Genomic DNA, 16,810 nt, shown 5'->3' with positions numbered 1-16,810 from the left:
TTCTTCAGTGGACTGAGGGTGTGGATCTGGAACTGGCCTACTAAGATCTTCCATCATTGTCATCAGCTTCTGCAATTGACCCAAGATCTCGGACTGACCTTTAATAAGGGCACTTTGTTGCCCTTCAACCTTTTCCAACCTGGCCAAAATCATAGAGTAGCCTGGTTGCTCAGCTTGGGAGGAGGTGCTGGCATGAGGTGTTGATGGGGGAACCTCAGGTGCCTCAGGTTGAGCTAGTGGAACCTCCTTAAAAATATTTGCTGCTTTTGCTTGCTCAGCTAACTTTTCAGCAAGCTTTTCAGCCTGGCTCTGTAAGGCTTCCTGTGTAGGCTGTCCATCGGGACCCACCTCTAGTTCCTCTAACCCCATGTCCACATACAATGGGGCTTCATTGTCTGTAAGGGTCCTCACATACTGTTCTTCAGCAGGTCGGGCACACAGGTAGGGGTATACTGTCAACTGCCACAAAAAACAATGCATATTTAGATTGGAAAGTAAAACAATATAAAAAATAAGTAATTGTCATCTGTGAAAAATGGTAAACTATCGTACCCCAATCGTACCCTATCGTACCCATATCATGCAATTATCGTACCCATATCGTACCCATAACATAACAATATCGTACCCGTAAGTGAGAATTACTTGCTAACTATCGTACCATCATCGTACAACATCGTACCAATATCGTACCTCTACTACTACATTAACAAAGAATACATATCATACCCCCATCGGACCATCATCGTACCAAATCGTACCACTTAGTCAGTTTTCAAACAGTTGACAAAAAACCACAAAATAACCCCATAATCGTACTCAAATCGTACCCTATCGTATTCCTATCGTGCAGTACCCATAAAATTGCATATCTAGAAAAAAATATAGAACATTCAAAAGTAAAGTAAAAGCTCACCTTTTTGGCAAACAACTTAATAAGTTGCTCTTTGTGTATCTCTACTTTCTCCTTGCTCTGCCAGTTGATCATTCTTGGTATGCCTTGGCCCAATCTCACCGCATGATCCTGACCCAACTCAATGATGGACTCAAAAGCCCAATACTGCAATGCTGCAGCATACCCATAAATAGAGTACTTGGCCTCCTTCTGAGTCTTTCCTTTCTCAATCTTCTTCTGTAAATGCTTCTTCATTTCAACAAAGTCTTTTTGACAAGTTTGTAACAACTTCTGGTATGATATCTTCCCCCACGGGTACTAGAAAAAGAAGTCAACGTCGTCTACCATCTTCAGCATGTCAGTCCAAACCATCAACTTCTCCTCACGACCTTTCAAAACACCCTCAACTAATAAGCACAAACCCATCTTGTACACATCATCCACTATTTGACAACTCTCAAAAGTTCTGCGCAGTTGCCCTATGCTCACTGGGGAATGACCATTGAAGTACTCAAGAATCAACCGATCCGAAGTGGTCTTCGCTTTAATCTCAGCTTCAGACGGTCCGGCCTCAAAATTTAAACCAGTAACTAAAGCGAACTCCAATTGGCTAAATCTACATCTTTTTTTCCCAATATAAAACTGGACTTCGTCAGTCTTCTCCCCTCTGAATTTGTGCAACAACAACTGATGGACTAAGGCACCAAAAAAATTTAATGGTTCCGCCATGAAGAACTGTTTGAAAGGGGATTCCTTCACCCTATCCAATAAACCACACTGTATAAATTTTGCTTTAATCTTTGGAAAGTACCAACTGCCGCGCCAAGTGATACGTCCCGTAAAATGTTCCTCTACTGGAACTATCAGTTGTGGAGGTCTTAAGTTCTGCATAAAACAAATAAATACCCAATTAAATAGAATAACAAAAAAAAACATCAAATTTTATATTCTGCAATATACTATCGAGCAACTATCGGAATCTATCGCACCATATCGGACACCAATGGAAAACTGGAACTATAACATTATCGTGCACAATCGTACCTCACATCGTACACCATCGTATTATAACATACACAACAATTTGTTCCCACTATCGGGCACACATCGTACCCAACATCGTACCCTATCGTACCTCCATCTTCAACCTCAAGTTATCAGAAAACACAACCTATCGTACCACCGTCGAACCACTATCGTACCCCTATCGTACACTCATCTTCAACCTGAAGTTATGAAAAACACAAATACTATCGTACCCATATCGACCCACTATCGTACCCTATCGTACCTCTAAAAAAACCCAGAATTTTTTTTCAAAATTTTACGGTTTATCAGATTTCACACAGTCAGATTTAACACAGTCAAATTCAACAATACATACTATAACATTTTTCAATGGAGAAGAGATTAAAAAAAACACATACCCTAGACATTTTTGCGCAATGGGGTGTCGGTTTTTCTTCTCCGGTGAGGGGTTGGAGCTTGGTTTTTCTTCGTCTCCGGTGGGGGTTGGGGCTTGGTTTTTCTTCGTCTCCAGTGGGGGTTGGGGCTTGGTTTTTCTACGTCTCCGGTGGGGGTTTTTCCGACCGTCGGGTGATGGTGGGTGAGGGAGAGAGAAGCGTCGGGTGTGAGTACTTATGTTGCTCGATGGTTTTGTGGGAGTGAAGAGTTAGGATTTGGGAGGGAACGGGAAATGGGCAGGGGAAAAGCCGAAAGGTACGGTTTTTATTAAGTTTTTTTTATCACTATCGTGTACCATCGGGTAAAATCGTGTACCATCGTACTATCGGGCAAGCATCGGGCACTTATCGGGTACCATCGTGTACAATCGTACTAATAGGTCTGCATTAACTTAATAACAACTATCGGGCATGCATCAGACTAGTATCGATCCATTATCGTACTTAAAGGGTTTGTAGAATGAAATAAATATCGGGCAACCATCGGGTAGCCATCGAACCTTAATGACCATCGGGTAACCAAAACATATCGGGCAAGCATCGGGTGGCCATCGGACCTCATCACTAACCTTGAAACTCAACAACTATCGTCCCTGCATCGGGCCTATATCGGACACTATCGGGCATTTAGAAAAAAATTCAAGGAACCAAAAAAAACGCAGATTTTCACAGACCACGATTTTCACCCAAAAAACAGCAAAAAATACCAACAAACTACAGATCCAACATCTAAACAGCAATCTAAATCATAAAAACAACCAACAACAACAAGAATCAAAGAAAATCACTTACCCATGTGTATCTTTCTTGCAAGATTTTAGAGAGGAAAGGTATGGGATTTTGTTATGAGAGGGGTATTTTTGGTATTAAATGAAAGATGAGCATTTGTATCATATGGTGGTTAACTTTGGTTCAAATTTTAATTATTAAGCTAATGTAAGCATGATTTATCAAATTTCTCGCTTTAAATCATAACCATGCATTTTACTCAATAAAGTCACACATAAATCCCAATATGCCCTCCAGGCACACTAATCAAGGCCCTTAAGCCTTATTAGTGAATTTGGGTCGTTACATAAAGCTCCTCGATCACTTGGGGGGCATATAAGGTACATCGATAGCAAAGCATACCAATAAGTATGTAAACACATGAACAAAATGAGTGAAAGCATGCTGCGGTACTTAGAGTATTTTTCAAAATTTATATTTTGTTAAATCAAGCCAAAGTACTATGCTAAGTTCGGTCATGCGAACAGATGTTATAATAGACAAAAATATTATAGTATCAAAGAGCATTCTTTTACACCGCGAGTAGTATTGCTCGGATGTAATTGTTTAATTAAAAGTAAAGCTGCCCTCGCAGCAATAAAAACTAATTGTCTTTACAATACAACCCGTGGGCCATAAAAACGAAATAAAAGAAAAAAATTTATTGAGGAGCAGGAGGGTCTTGAGGATTAGGAGGAGTGCCTTGGTCGGCCGAAGGACCAGCTTCAGCGTTAGCGGCAGGAACCTTGGCCTTCTCTTCTTCTTCCAGCCGAATGGCGCACTGTGCCAGCAGAGTCCTCTTCAACTGCTCGGACAAGTAGTTGAAGTTGGCCTCCCGGTTGTGCTTCCAGAATTTGTAGAAGCAGAGGTGAGTGGCCTCCTTATACTTCTTCAAATTTTTGGCCTCGTCCTCCTCGAGCTCCTGCACTCGCTTCTCAAGCTCCCTCATCTCCTGCCTGCTGGCTGTCAGATCAAGCCCAAGCTGCTTACATTCTTGAGTGACGAGCTTGGCACTCTCCCTGAATTTTTCTCTGGAATCGTTGGATTTTTTCAAGGCATCTTGAGCGTCCAGAAGTTCCTGGGTGAGAGTGGCTTGGTCCTCGCACAGTTGTTCATTCAGTTTGGACAGCTCTTTTTTCTCCTCGAGCAGCTTGTTGTTGTCAGCCTCAAGTGCTTTCTTAGCCTGGGCAAGCCTGGAGTCAAAGTTCTTTACATGAGAAACCAAGGCCCCAACATGGCGCCAGCCAGCAGTTAGAGTTGCCACCCCCTGAAAGAACGGATGAAGAGGCAAGGTGGCACCTGCCTCGAAGTGAAACTACGACCAGGAACTGTAGGCTCCGCCTGGCAAGTTGGCTCGCTGGTCGATAGAAGGTCTGACTAAGGTCATCCCCGTTAGGTTGTATTTATTTAAGTAATTGGTGATCATCCGTATCGTCACCCTACTTTGGGGAACAACGTGCCACTCAGCATCCGGCTGATCAGCATGTCGAGGACGGGCACGCCTTTGAACATTGGTGTCAGGAGCAAATTCACCTCGACCACTGGTCGAGGGGGCATCAGTAGAAGGTTGGCTTGAGGAGTTAGGGGTTTTCCTTTTTTGAGCTTTTGTTTTTGTTCGAGCCATTCTCCGGGTTGGGACTGGAGGAAGGTTTGGGCTAGGGCGAGAAAAAGGGATATTCGGTATCAAAGTAGATGGGTTTTCTTCGCCTTCAAGTAGTTGAGCTAAGAGGTCATCTTCAATGGGTCTTTCTCCTCCCCAAGGGTCTTGCATATGAACTGCAAACAGACAATGGAGGAGATAAGACACATAGTCTGCGAAGTAACGTGGGAGATTGGGATAACGTTGCTCGCGTCTAAGTGACCAGTAGCATCCTACCCCTACTCTAAGTTCGGTGTTGGTGGTTCGAAAAATGGATCAAAAAAGGAATAAAATGTTTTCTGAGAAGGAACTTTTTCAACTCCTAAAGGGCGGGAAAAAACCCAGTTTTTTCAACTAGCTTAAAGATTGAATTTTTACGTCGATCTTACACCCTAAGCCTATGATCCTTACTATCAAACTAGCTCCTAACTATATAAAGCGGAAATACCCTCTCTTAACAAACATTAGAAGGTTTATACAAAAATCCTCATAAAACCCTACTCAAGAACACGGGAAATCACAGAGTACAGTAATTACAGGCATGGCATAAAATAGAGTATAAAAGACGGAGTGATTACCTGGGCAAAGGTGGAGATTCAGAAAAACAAAGGATTTCGAGTCGGAAAGACCTTCGGCAGGACGTTTGAGCAGTTTCGAAAACCTGGGCTCTGAAGCAAAGTTCTTGAGGTTCTTGACGGGAATGGTGAGTAAAAAGTCACAAGGAAGAAAAAGAGGTTACTTATAGAGGCTGAGGTATGGCAAAAAGTGGCAATCATTACTTTCCCATTTTCAAAACGTGGGGGAGTGTATAAGCCATCAAATTGATCGCTTGAAAACTGAAAAGGCTTGATTAGACATACTATGTTTTCCTAACGTTGAATATTGGTTCCCTTAAGGGTTAATTAAGGAATTGAATAGTTATTAAGCTGAAATCTATAATTTGATTATAGATTAATTATTCCCTAGTGAATTAATGGTACTTAACGAACAAGAGGTAATTAAAAGAGTAAAATGATAATTTTGACCAGCTCTAATTAACGAACCAATAAACAGATGACAGAACTACATTTATTGATTATATCAATGGACTACAAGAGAAAACTCTATAAATATAATTCTATATATAAATACTTAGAGTGCAATTCCATATTTATAATGGAGTAATAATGGAATTAATAAATAAGATTATTGAATTAAAGAGTTTAATTAATAAGCTGGTTTATTGGAGCTTCATATTATAGGTCCATGGTCCCCAAGTCGCCTCTGTTCTACATTGTCAATGGTAAGAATGTCACAAGGAAGATTTATAGAGAGAAGGACTGAATTGCAAATGAATTAACTTTCTAAGGCAAGGAAATAGTTATGTGATAATTATGGGAAATTGATTAACTATGAATTAATTAATTAATTAATTAACTATTTTGAAAATTTTTATGTTAAAATAAATATTAATCATGTTTTGATTAATATTTGAGAGAGTTTAATATTATCTTATTTTAAGATAATTTATTTAAAGCTGGTAGTTTTTAAGATAAAGTTAATTTTTAATTAACTAATATTTATTTTGGGATAAATATCTTGTCTTAAAATTAATTAAATAAACAAATGAGAAAATCAGGGATAGATATACAGTGGCGCCAGATGTAGACATTCCCATTCCTAGAATTTAAATTTTGAATTTCAAATTATTTTATTTATTTATCTATATTTAATTATTTCTTTTTTTAAATATGATTTAAATTAAATAATTAAAAAGGTTGTAACTGATCAGTTTTTTAATTATCTTTATAAATCTGAAAAGAAGCGATTCTTTTCTAAGTAAGTTGTTTCTAAGGTTATTAGACTCTCTCAAAAGAAAGAAATGATAGAATTCTCTATACTTGAAATTATAGATGTTTCAATAGCCTTTCTCTTCTCAAAGCTCTCTAGATTTCGTCTGCTAAGTACATCTTGAGAGCATAAAATGAGCCTGTGAATCCTACATGCCCACACATCCTTGTGTGTTAGAGAATTTGATTGGAAGGCTAAGGTGTGAGCTTTCATCAAGATAAGAAGATTGTTCATTTTACTGAAATACTCAAGGAAACTTGATAGGCTACGAGAGGTAATCTCTATTCCTTATATGTGTTATTTAATATATCTATATATGTACGATCCTGACTGGTATTAATAATTTTTTGAAAATCCTTTTCCTACACATTCTGTTGTATATTTTGATATTTTTCTAATTCATAACCAACACTTGGAAGGGGTTGCATTAATGTGTTCTTCACTAATGAAAAGAAAGTGACCCTAACTAATATTTTCTACATTTCTGATATGACTAGAAACATTATAAGTGGAAGTGTATTGAGTAAGTCCGGTATCAAAATAGAGTTTGAATCTGGCAAACTTATTTTGACTAAATTGGGCAATTTTGTTGGAAATGGTTATTCATGTGATGGGATGATAAAACAATGTACTCTTGATAATGACAATAATAATTTAGCGTCTAATTCTTTTATTGTGATTAATTCTAGTTTTATTACTTTGTGGCATAATAGACATGCTCATATAGGTTATAACACAATTAAAAGAGTTGTTAAATGTGGATTAATTAATTGTGATGTGAATGACCATGATAAATGTGAATTATATGTTAAATATTAAATGGTTAGAAACTTTTTCCAAGTGTTGATAGATGCTCAAACTTGCTAGATTTAATACATAGTGATTTATGTGAATTAAATGACATATTGACTAGAGAAGGAAATAATGATTGCTCTAGGTATACTTATGTGTATTTGTTTAAGAGTAAAGATTAGACATTTAATACATTTAAAATCTAGAAATTTATAAGTAGAAGATCAATTGGAAAATAAAATTAAGACTCTTAGGAGTGATAGAGGTGGTGAATAATTTTCAAATGATTTTAATGAGTTTTGCGAATAACATGACATTATACATGAATGCACTGCACCATACACTCCACAACAAAATGGAATAGCTGAAAGAAAGGATATGACTTATATTGAGATGATTAACTCTATGCTTTTATATGCTAAATTTTGTTATAATTTGTGAGGTGAAGTTTGAGCTTGATGCAAATGGCTAAAATATCTTATGCTTGAAGGCTGAGTTTTCATGGAACTTCGCCTTAATCGCCAACCAAAATTCAATTAATCACATATGTAATATATAAAGTTTGGATTAGAATCTTTTCTTTTCTCTGCTATTTTATTTTTTCTCGCTTTTGCTTGATGCGTGTCATATAATGAATAGAATTCCTATGAAAAAGAACAATGTATATCCATATGATTTTTGAAGCGGAAAGAAGCCTAACCTGTGCTATCTTAAAGTGTGGGGGTGTCTTGCTTATTGCAAGAGCACAGAGCCTAAAAGGACCAAGTTGGGTCTAAGGGCCGTAAAGTGTGCATTTATTGGCTATGCCTCAAATAGCAAGGCCTATAGGCTATTATACTTGGAGTCTAATGTGATAAATTAATCAAGAGAAATGGAGTTCTTTGAGAATATGTTATATTGTGATAGCAACTCTCAAGAACCCACAAGTGTTGGAGGATCTCGTAAAGAGAAAGATCCAAAAGTTGATGAGCAACCAATATTGCCTCGGAGAAGCCAAATGCTTAAAGAGTTGAGATCGATTGAGAAATGTTCTCAAGTATAAATACTCTACCTAGTAGAGTGTAACCTTGAAGAAGTCACATGGAACTTCCTATGATTCTTCAAGTTGAGGATGATCCCAAAACATTCCAAGAAACAATGTCTTCGATAGACTCCACTTTTTGGAAGGAGGGGATAAATGATGAGATGGATTCAATTATGTCAAACCACACATGGGAATGGGTAGACCTTCCACAAGGTTCAAAACCAATTGGGTGCAAGTGGATATTTTGGAGGAAATATCACACCGATGACACAATACAAACCTTTAAGGCTAGATTAGTAGCCAAAGAGTTTAAAAAAAGGAAGGAATTGATTATTTTGACACATATGCATCGATTGCTAGGAAAACCACCACAAAAGTACTATTTGCCTTATCATCAATATATAACCTTTATGTTCATCAAATGGATGTTAAAACAACACCCCTAAATAAAGATCTTACTGAGGAGATCTATATGGAAAAACTGGAAGGTTTTGTTCTAAGGGGAAATGAACATAAAGTGTGTAGGCTTGTTAAATCATTATATGGTTTAAAATAAGCACTGAAACAATGGCATGAAAAGTTTGATAAAGCCATAGTTTCAGAAGGGTTTAGACACAATAATGCGAACAAGTGTTTATACTCTAACACTTATGATGGTTATGTCATCTTAGTGTGTCTATATGTTGATTTTGAGTAATGAGATGAAAGGCATAATAGAAGTGAAGATGTTTCTATTTTTCACTTTCAAGATAAAAGACCTTGGAGAGGTTGATACCATCTTGGGTATAAAAGTGAGAAGAAATAGTGGGGGTTCTGCCTTGAATCGAGCTCACTATGTTGAGAAAGTGCTTGACAAGTTTAGTCATCTCAAAATCAAAGAGGCAAATACACCATTTGATTCATGCATACAGCTTGAAAAGAATAATGGTAGAGCAGTGACTCAACTTAAGTATGCAAGTGCATTAGAGAGTCTAATGTACGCCGCTCATTGCACAAGAATGGATATTGCATATGCTGTTAGAAAATTAAGAAAGTTTACTAGCAATCTAAGTATGGAACATTGGAAGGACTTGTCCGTGTTTTTACCACCAGACATGTGGCAATTAGGAGTAATTAATGACAAGACAAGACATGATGTTCTCGGAGTGTGAACTTCTCCAGGTACCCTGAACCAGCCAGACATGGATGTCTCCAAGTGAGGCCACCTGTAATGCCCTGGTTACCCCAGAACCGTTACGGTGAACAGTGAACCGAAAATTTGACCCGCTACCCAAGTCCTTTGGTTAAAAGCGTGTTCTAAGTGTTATTAACAGGCTAATGTGAAAAACAACGAAAAGGAAAGGATATGTTTTATTATCTACATAAAACAGTTCATGGGCCCACAAGAACATTTACAAGTTATTTACAACTCAAAAAGGTCATTACTGTTCCAAAATTACAAACCCGCCGACCTAAGCGGCAAAAATAGGGTAAACCCCCTAGTTCCTTTGAGAACTCCTTGGCCGTGGTGGTCAAGCGGCCGCATATGTACACATCACCACGTAAGCTCTCCACTCAAGGCTGGGTGAGCTTTTTTTTCCCTTTACCTGCACCACATAGCACCCATGAGCCAAAGCCCAGCAAGAAAACACAGTATTATATGTAAATATTATCAAATGATTATCATTGTAATCACCCAGAGCTTATAGCTCTTAAACAGATGAGTAAATATCACTTGAGGTACTAGAAAACCATACTGAGCGACTAACAAGTAAGTCACTAATTTAAACAGAAGAGTGGATGCTAGGTAAGTCACTAGCCTTAAACAGATGAGAGACTGATAGGTAAGTCTCTAACTTAACAGATGAGTGACTGATGGGTAAGTCACACAAGCACTTAAAGTATTCATCGAACTTTAGGTCGGTCCGGCATTAATGCTCTTTGAGTCATCATGCAAGTATCAATTAGATCTAATCTTTATTGGCTTGCGTTGAACATGCTAAGGCTGTCCTGACTTATGAGACAGCACTGTGTGACCAGTGCCCAGTACCACTGCCGAACCTGACTAATGAGTCACAGCTTCACAGTTGATACTGACACCTTTTCCAAATCTGACTAATGAGTCAATACCATGAACAAGCAAGATTTGCTAAACATTCAATAATCAATCCATGTCCACATTTACACAATCAATATGCCTCAAGAATAATCATGCATGTCACATATGGGGTGCAGTTCTCTTACCTCTGATTCGAGCTGGAATGAATAAAAGAACGACCCTTGAGAACGGCCTAGCTTTTAGTCTTTTAGCAGTTACCTAATCATAACACATTATAGGATGCCATCAATAAAATGATAATCAAGGGTTCCCAAACCAATATCTAGCCTCCAAGACATCAATCCCCATTAATCCAAGTAGTAGGAACAATCCCGAGGCCTAAAGCTATGTTCCTGGGGTCAAAACATGCAAACGGGGTGAAAACTGAGCAAGGGCTGCGACCCTAGCACCTTGGACCGTGGCCCCCAGAACTTCCTGAAGCAAGGGCCGCGGCGCCCAGCAGGCACAAAGAGCCCCACCTGGTTCTTCATGTCAAGGCCGCGGCACCCCAAGAACAGGGTCGCGGCCCCTACCCTGGGCCATTCCCAAACACGTTTTTAACACTCCAAAGCCTCCAAAATCATACCTAAACATTTCCCAATCATCAAATCAAAGTTCCCAAGATTCCCAATGGTGAAAAACCCTCAAAACCCAAGGTTCAAACGAACCAAAAACTCAACAATTCACAAACTCCAATTCAAAGCTTAGAAACTCCAAAAACTCAAAACTTTAAACTTAGATTACCTTTGATTAGGTTGTTTCTCGTCAAATCCTTCAGTCAAGAAGCTTCTAATCTTTTCTAGGATCGCTATGCCTCGATCCTCGCTTGATTCCGACTCCTAGAACTCGAGATTTCTTCGAAAAGGCTCAAACGGTAAAACGAACTGACGAAAGGGAGAACGAGAGGTTTTCTAACGTACGTTCTATCTGACAAGCTACTTCAAGCTTAAGTAACCTCAAATAAAACATAGTGCTCAGGGTCCCAAAAACACCCCCGGGGACATTATAGTAAAAACTTCCAGAATTTCAGCCTGATCTCAATAACTCCCAATTTATCATCAAATAAACATTCTTATTACCCAATAATTGACCCCGTTATGACAAAACCGCTAATCCACTAAATAGGACCGTCTCATGCCAAATAGCTCGAATATATCTCCATAATAATGGAATCTCATTCACAAATCACATCATGCACCCAAATACACAAATTTACCCTCAATGGGCCAAATTACCAAAACATCATAATATTTCAAATGTGGACCCACATGCATGCGTATAACATCATATTATAATATAATTCACATAAACATGCATATATTCATTTAATGGCGTAATTAAACAAGTATGGCCCTCCCGACCTACTATTCCCGCCATTGAACCACATCGGGGAATTCGGGGCATTACACCACCCCCCGAGGTCCGTCCTCGAGGTGTGGATGTCTCCAAGTGAGGTCACGCCTCGAGGAACATTTTTGAGATCCTCGTGCCTTCTTTAGTCAATTTTCCTCCAAGTATAGGATTTTGTCCTCGGGATCTAGACGAGATGCCAGGTGTCCGTCATTGCGTATATGAGCCACCAAAAGATTTTCTGACAACCTTTTGGAAGAGCCTCAAGTAGTGGTGTCAAGTTGTACACTCAACAATCGACATTTTCCACTACGCCTCCTGACATGGAGAAAGCATGCAGCTGCACCCTGACACTGTCAGAGGAATGTTCCCCATAAAGCTAATAAACAACTTTCTGCAATGGGCCACATGCAATCTGCCTGGGCTGTAGTCTCTCATTAATGCATCCCTTTTGTATTAATTCAACATTAATACCCCAACAATGGGGGAATTTGTATTAATAATACATGATTGACATTAATAACCCTTGCCTCTATAGATAAGGTTGGGGTATTTCCTTGTAAAGGGTCCGGATTTTAGAGAGAGAAACTTTGTAACTCAGTGCAATATATATGCTTCCTGAGAACCACCATTGAAGCTTGCTCAAACAAGCTCCAAGCTCACTAAATACTAGAGACTCGTGGACTAGGGCTCTTTTATAGCCTGAACCATGTAAAATCCTTGTGTCGTTTTCCATTAATTTCTTTAAACTCTCAGATTAGGTTGATAGCGAAAAGGGCAATAAAATTTGGTGCTTTCATTGAGAGCTTGAAGAACATAGTCATTGTAACCACTCGGAGAAATGCACTAGATGATATAGCTCCTCCCGCCGAAGTTGAGGGAGGAGAAACTAGCCATCCACCATCACAAGACCTCCCTAAGATGATGGAAGACTATGACAAAAACGTCGAATACAATGGCATAGACAATGGAGGAAATGAAGAGTACTATGAGGAGGAATATCCTCAGCCCATGGATGCGGAGGAGACGCTAGAAGTGGCGGCGCTTCGTGACCAGGTGTGTAACGTTCCAAATCTGCTAATAAGGCCTAGTGCCTTGATTAGCGTGCTGGGAGGGCAATAATTGATTTAATTATGGTATTACGTGGATTAAATGATTATGTGATTAGAAATGCATGTTTAGGTGAATTAAATATGCATGTGGGCCCATTTTTGGTTAATAGGGGCATATTTGTAATTTTGGCTCGTTGAGGGCATAAATGTGATTATGTGTGCTATGATTGAGACCACGGAATTGTGGAGATATATTTTTGATGTGTTATCTGAGACGGTTCTAGGGGGCAGAACAGAGAAATAGTCACAATGGGGTCGAATACCCGGCTTGGGGTGAGCCTAGGGGTATCTTGGAAATGTAGCATGTGTTCGGGGTTACCGAGTAACGACTGGTGATTTAGCGATTATTTGGGTATGTCAGGATTAAATGGGGATTTATAAGACTATTCGAGGAATTAGCGGGAATGTGGCAAAAGTTAATTTTGCCCTTGCTAGTGTTAGAAAGGATAAGGATAAGTTAAGGGCATTTTTGTCTTTTGTACTATGGGACAGACTCGACCTTAGCCTTAGGAACTCTATGGAATGAACCAAAAATCATGAGAATAACACAACTCTCCTCTCTCTCACATTCCTCCCTTCCCTTCTTGGTGCCTTGGGGAATTTTGAGAGTTCTTGAGGAATTGGCTAGAAAATCCAAGGAATGAAGCTAGGATTTACTTGAAGATCAACTTAGGGCCCGAAATATGTGATCAAGTTATGGATTTGTTCTAAATTCTTGGTAGTTTCATCTGTGATTTAAAGGCTTTATTTATGTTTAAACCTTAGGTCTAATCTTGAGTGTAAATGAGATTATGGGGTAGTTTTGGGGATATTAATATTGCTGATGTTGCTTTGATATGAATTTTGGACATAATTATGAGTTAAGTGTTGAATTGGGTGGATTTTTGTGGAGTTAACTCGTGAAAATGTAGGGGAAAAATTGGGTTCATAGGCGCGAGCGGCGGCCCTGTTCTTCAGGCGCGTATGAATCCAGGAGGCTTGGGAGCCTCTGAAACCGTCCAGGCACCGCGACGCTAACTGAGGTGCACTGCGGCCCATGTCCCCTAGAAGAGAGCCCAAGGCTCTCTAACATGTAGTGTGTCGTGACCCTAATGGGCTGGTCAGGGACTCAAATAGAGGATGAACCCAAATTTAAGGGCTCGGGAAGAATTCTACTACTTGGTGTTGACGGTAAGAACTCGTCAACGATTTAAGGTTAGAAAACTCATATTATTATACTAAGGATAGCTTAGAATCAGATGGAAAGAACTTGAATCAACAGAAAAAATCAGAACTACAATGGAGCAAAGATCATATATTTCTTAAACGTCTCCTCATACAATCAGTTTTCCAACCCCTTAACCTGAGGGGTTGAAACCTATTTATAGGTGGGCTCTATTGGCCCCCTGATAAAAGTAGGTCCCAAGGGACGTGGACGTATGCAGGTACAGGGTCAGGGTAGTGGCTCAGGACATAGTGGTGTCTACCCTGACAATGCCCAAGTAGTCGTGCAGGACATCGTACTGTGGACTCTGGAATATTGTCGGGGGTGCTTAGGTAGTGCCTCCACTCTCCATACAAGTTCGTACTGCCACTACTCGTCAGACAAAGATGACAGGGCCACGCCTTTGACCCCTTCATGATCGTACATCCTATATCAGTGTACGTACCTTGTACCTAGTCATCCTCATCAATTCATGTTTGGCGCCTAATGTTCATTTGACATACCCATTTGGTGTTTCCAAGTGTCCCTCGTGCATATATCGAGGAGGCTCTGAACTATACATGTCATGAGAAACCAAGGCGCGGGGGGTGTTCCATATATTGAGGAGGCTCCATACATGAGAAGTAGCGAGGCTACGCCCTCGCATAGCAAGGGTGGCCAATGGTGCGGACGCATGCGCCCATGGGTGCGGGACCCGTGAGAAGCAGCGGGGCTGCTCCCTCGCATAGCGAGGCTAGCCTAGGCGGATCACACGATGGCTGGGTGCGATGCTTCGGGAAGATGCAGCATGCGGGAGGCTTTCCTTGACCCTCGCATAGCGAGGGTGATGCCTCGGGGTACCCATGGTCGGGTACTAGGGTGCGCGCAGGAGGCTTACCCTAACCCTCGCATAGCGAGGGTGATGCCTCGGGGTACCCATGGTCAGGTACTAGGGTGCGCGCGGGAGGCTTTCCTTGACCCTCGCATAGCGAGGGTGATGCCTCGAGGTACCCATTTTTGGGTACTTGGGTGTGCGCGAAAGGCTTGCCTTGACCCTCGCATAGCGAGGGTGATGCCTCGGGGTACCCATGTTCAGGTACTAGGGTGTGCACGAGAGGCTTGCCTTGACCCTCGCATAGCGAGGGTGATGCCTCAGGGTACCCATGTTCGGGTACTAGGGTGCGCGCGGGAGGCTCGCACGGCATGGCACAAGGCAGCCTCGCATAGCGAGACATAGGGTAGCCTTGCATGGCTAGTCCCTCACATGACAACCCTTGAAGACTTATGCTCAGATGCATGTGTTTATGCATCTCGACACTTTAGCTTATTACCCTGGCGTGGGTACATTGGACCTTGGAAAGCCTTCAAGAATGGACACCATTTCAAATATCTCTTAGGATATTACTCAACATTTACACTTGCCCCCGAGTCTATAAGTACACTTTTAAGTGTGTTTGTAGTCTCTTTCTTTTTCTCTTGTTTGATGTGTACGGCCAACTTCGGTGGACTCAACCTTGGAGCACTACCCAATGTCGCTTGAAGAAACACAAAGTGAGTCTTGAAGTTGTGTTTCTTTATAGTGTCCAAAGAAACACAAAAACCATCTAACTTTTGGGGGATCCATGAATATCCCTAAGAATGCATAAGGGCCAATCATTCTCAATCGCGGATCCCAAGGCTACCCATACTCTTGATCTCCACCATTCGTATGGATTTGAATCCAATGGCTAGGGGGCCTTGACTTTCCTTATAAATACCCCAAGGCTTGAAGCCATTTCTCCACACCAAAACTTGCCTAGCCTAGTGGTATTCCCTCCAAACCACTTTCAAGAGTTCATAGGTTCCATCCACCACAAGAGCATTCTTGAGGTTATTTTCCTTCCATTTCAATTATTCATCCTCTTTTTTTTTTCTATTATTATTTTTCCTGATTCTTTTGCTTTTTTTTTTGCTAGCATTGCGGTGACGCTAGGCATTCTTTTGCTCCTACGGTCTTGCCCTTGTTTATCGCTCAACCGACCCTACGCCTCCACAAGTCTATCCTTGCACACCTTCAGCTTCATACATATACCCCCAGGTATGCCTCCTTCCTCTTTTTTCTCTTTTTTGTTTTGTTTTATATAGACTACGCGGCGGTAGAATTAATGGTTGTACGACACTCATTCTTCAGAGTTTGTCAATCTTTTCGTATGGCCTCTCAAGTACATATGCATAGGCCCTTTTCTTATACCCCTCACACTCATGTTGTAGATATAGGGTTACCCTTACGCATACACGCCCTCGAGTCTTAGCTAGTCCATGGCATCTAGGCGATGTCCCAAAGGTCCGTCCAATGTTGAATTCATTGAGTTGTCATCCTCCGACTCGGAGGTCGACGTACGTAGACCCTCTAACCGTGGGGGTGTGCAGACGCTCTACCTCTGGAGACTGTCCTACCTCAGATAGAAAGCGTGCAACCTGGAGAAGGAGCTAGAATCCAATACCAGGGATGTGGGTTTAGGTTCCCCCCCCCCCCCCCCCCAGCATGCGACATACATTTCCCAGCTACAATCAATCCTTCAGGATTGCCTTTCTAAAATTGTTTGCCTAGAAGAAAACTTGCCTCCTGAGCCTTTTTCCTTTTGTCATGACGAGTCTACCGATCATAGGGATCCCTTCTTCGAAGGTGGTAGACGTG

The sequence above is a fragment of the Humulus lupulus genome, chromosome X, assembly GCF_963169125.1.
Source record: "Humulus lupulus chromosome X, drHumLupu1.1, whole genome shotgun sequence".
In the NCBI taxonomy this organism is placed as follows: Eukaryota; Viridiplantae; Streptophyta; class Magnoliopsida; order Rosales; family Cannabaceae; genus Humulus; species Humulus lupulus.
The sequence above is the reverse complement of the archived record's forward strand: the minus strand, read 5'-3'. Positions refer to the sequence as shown.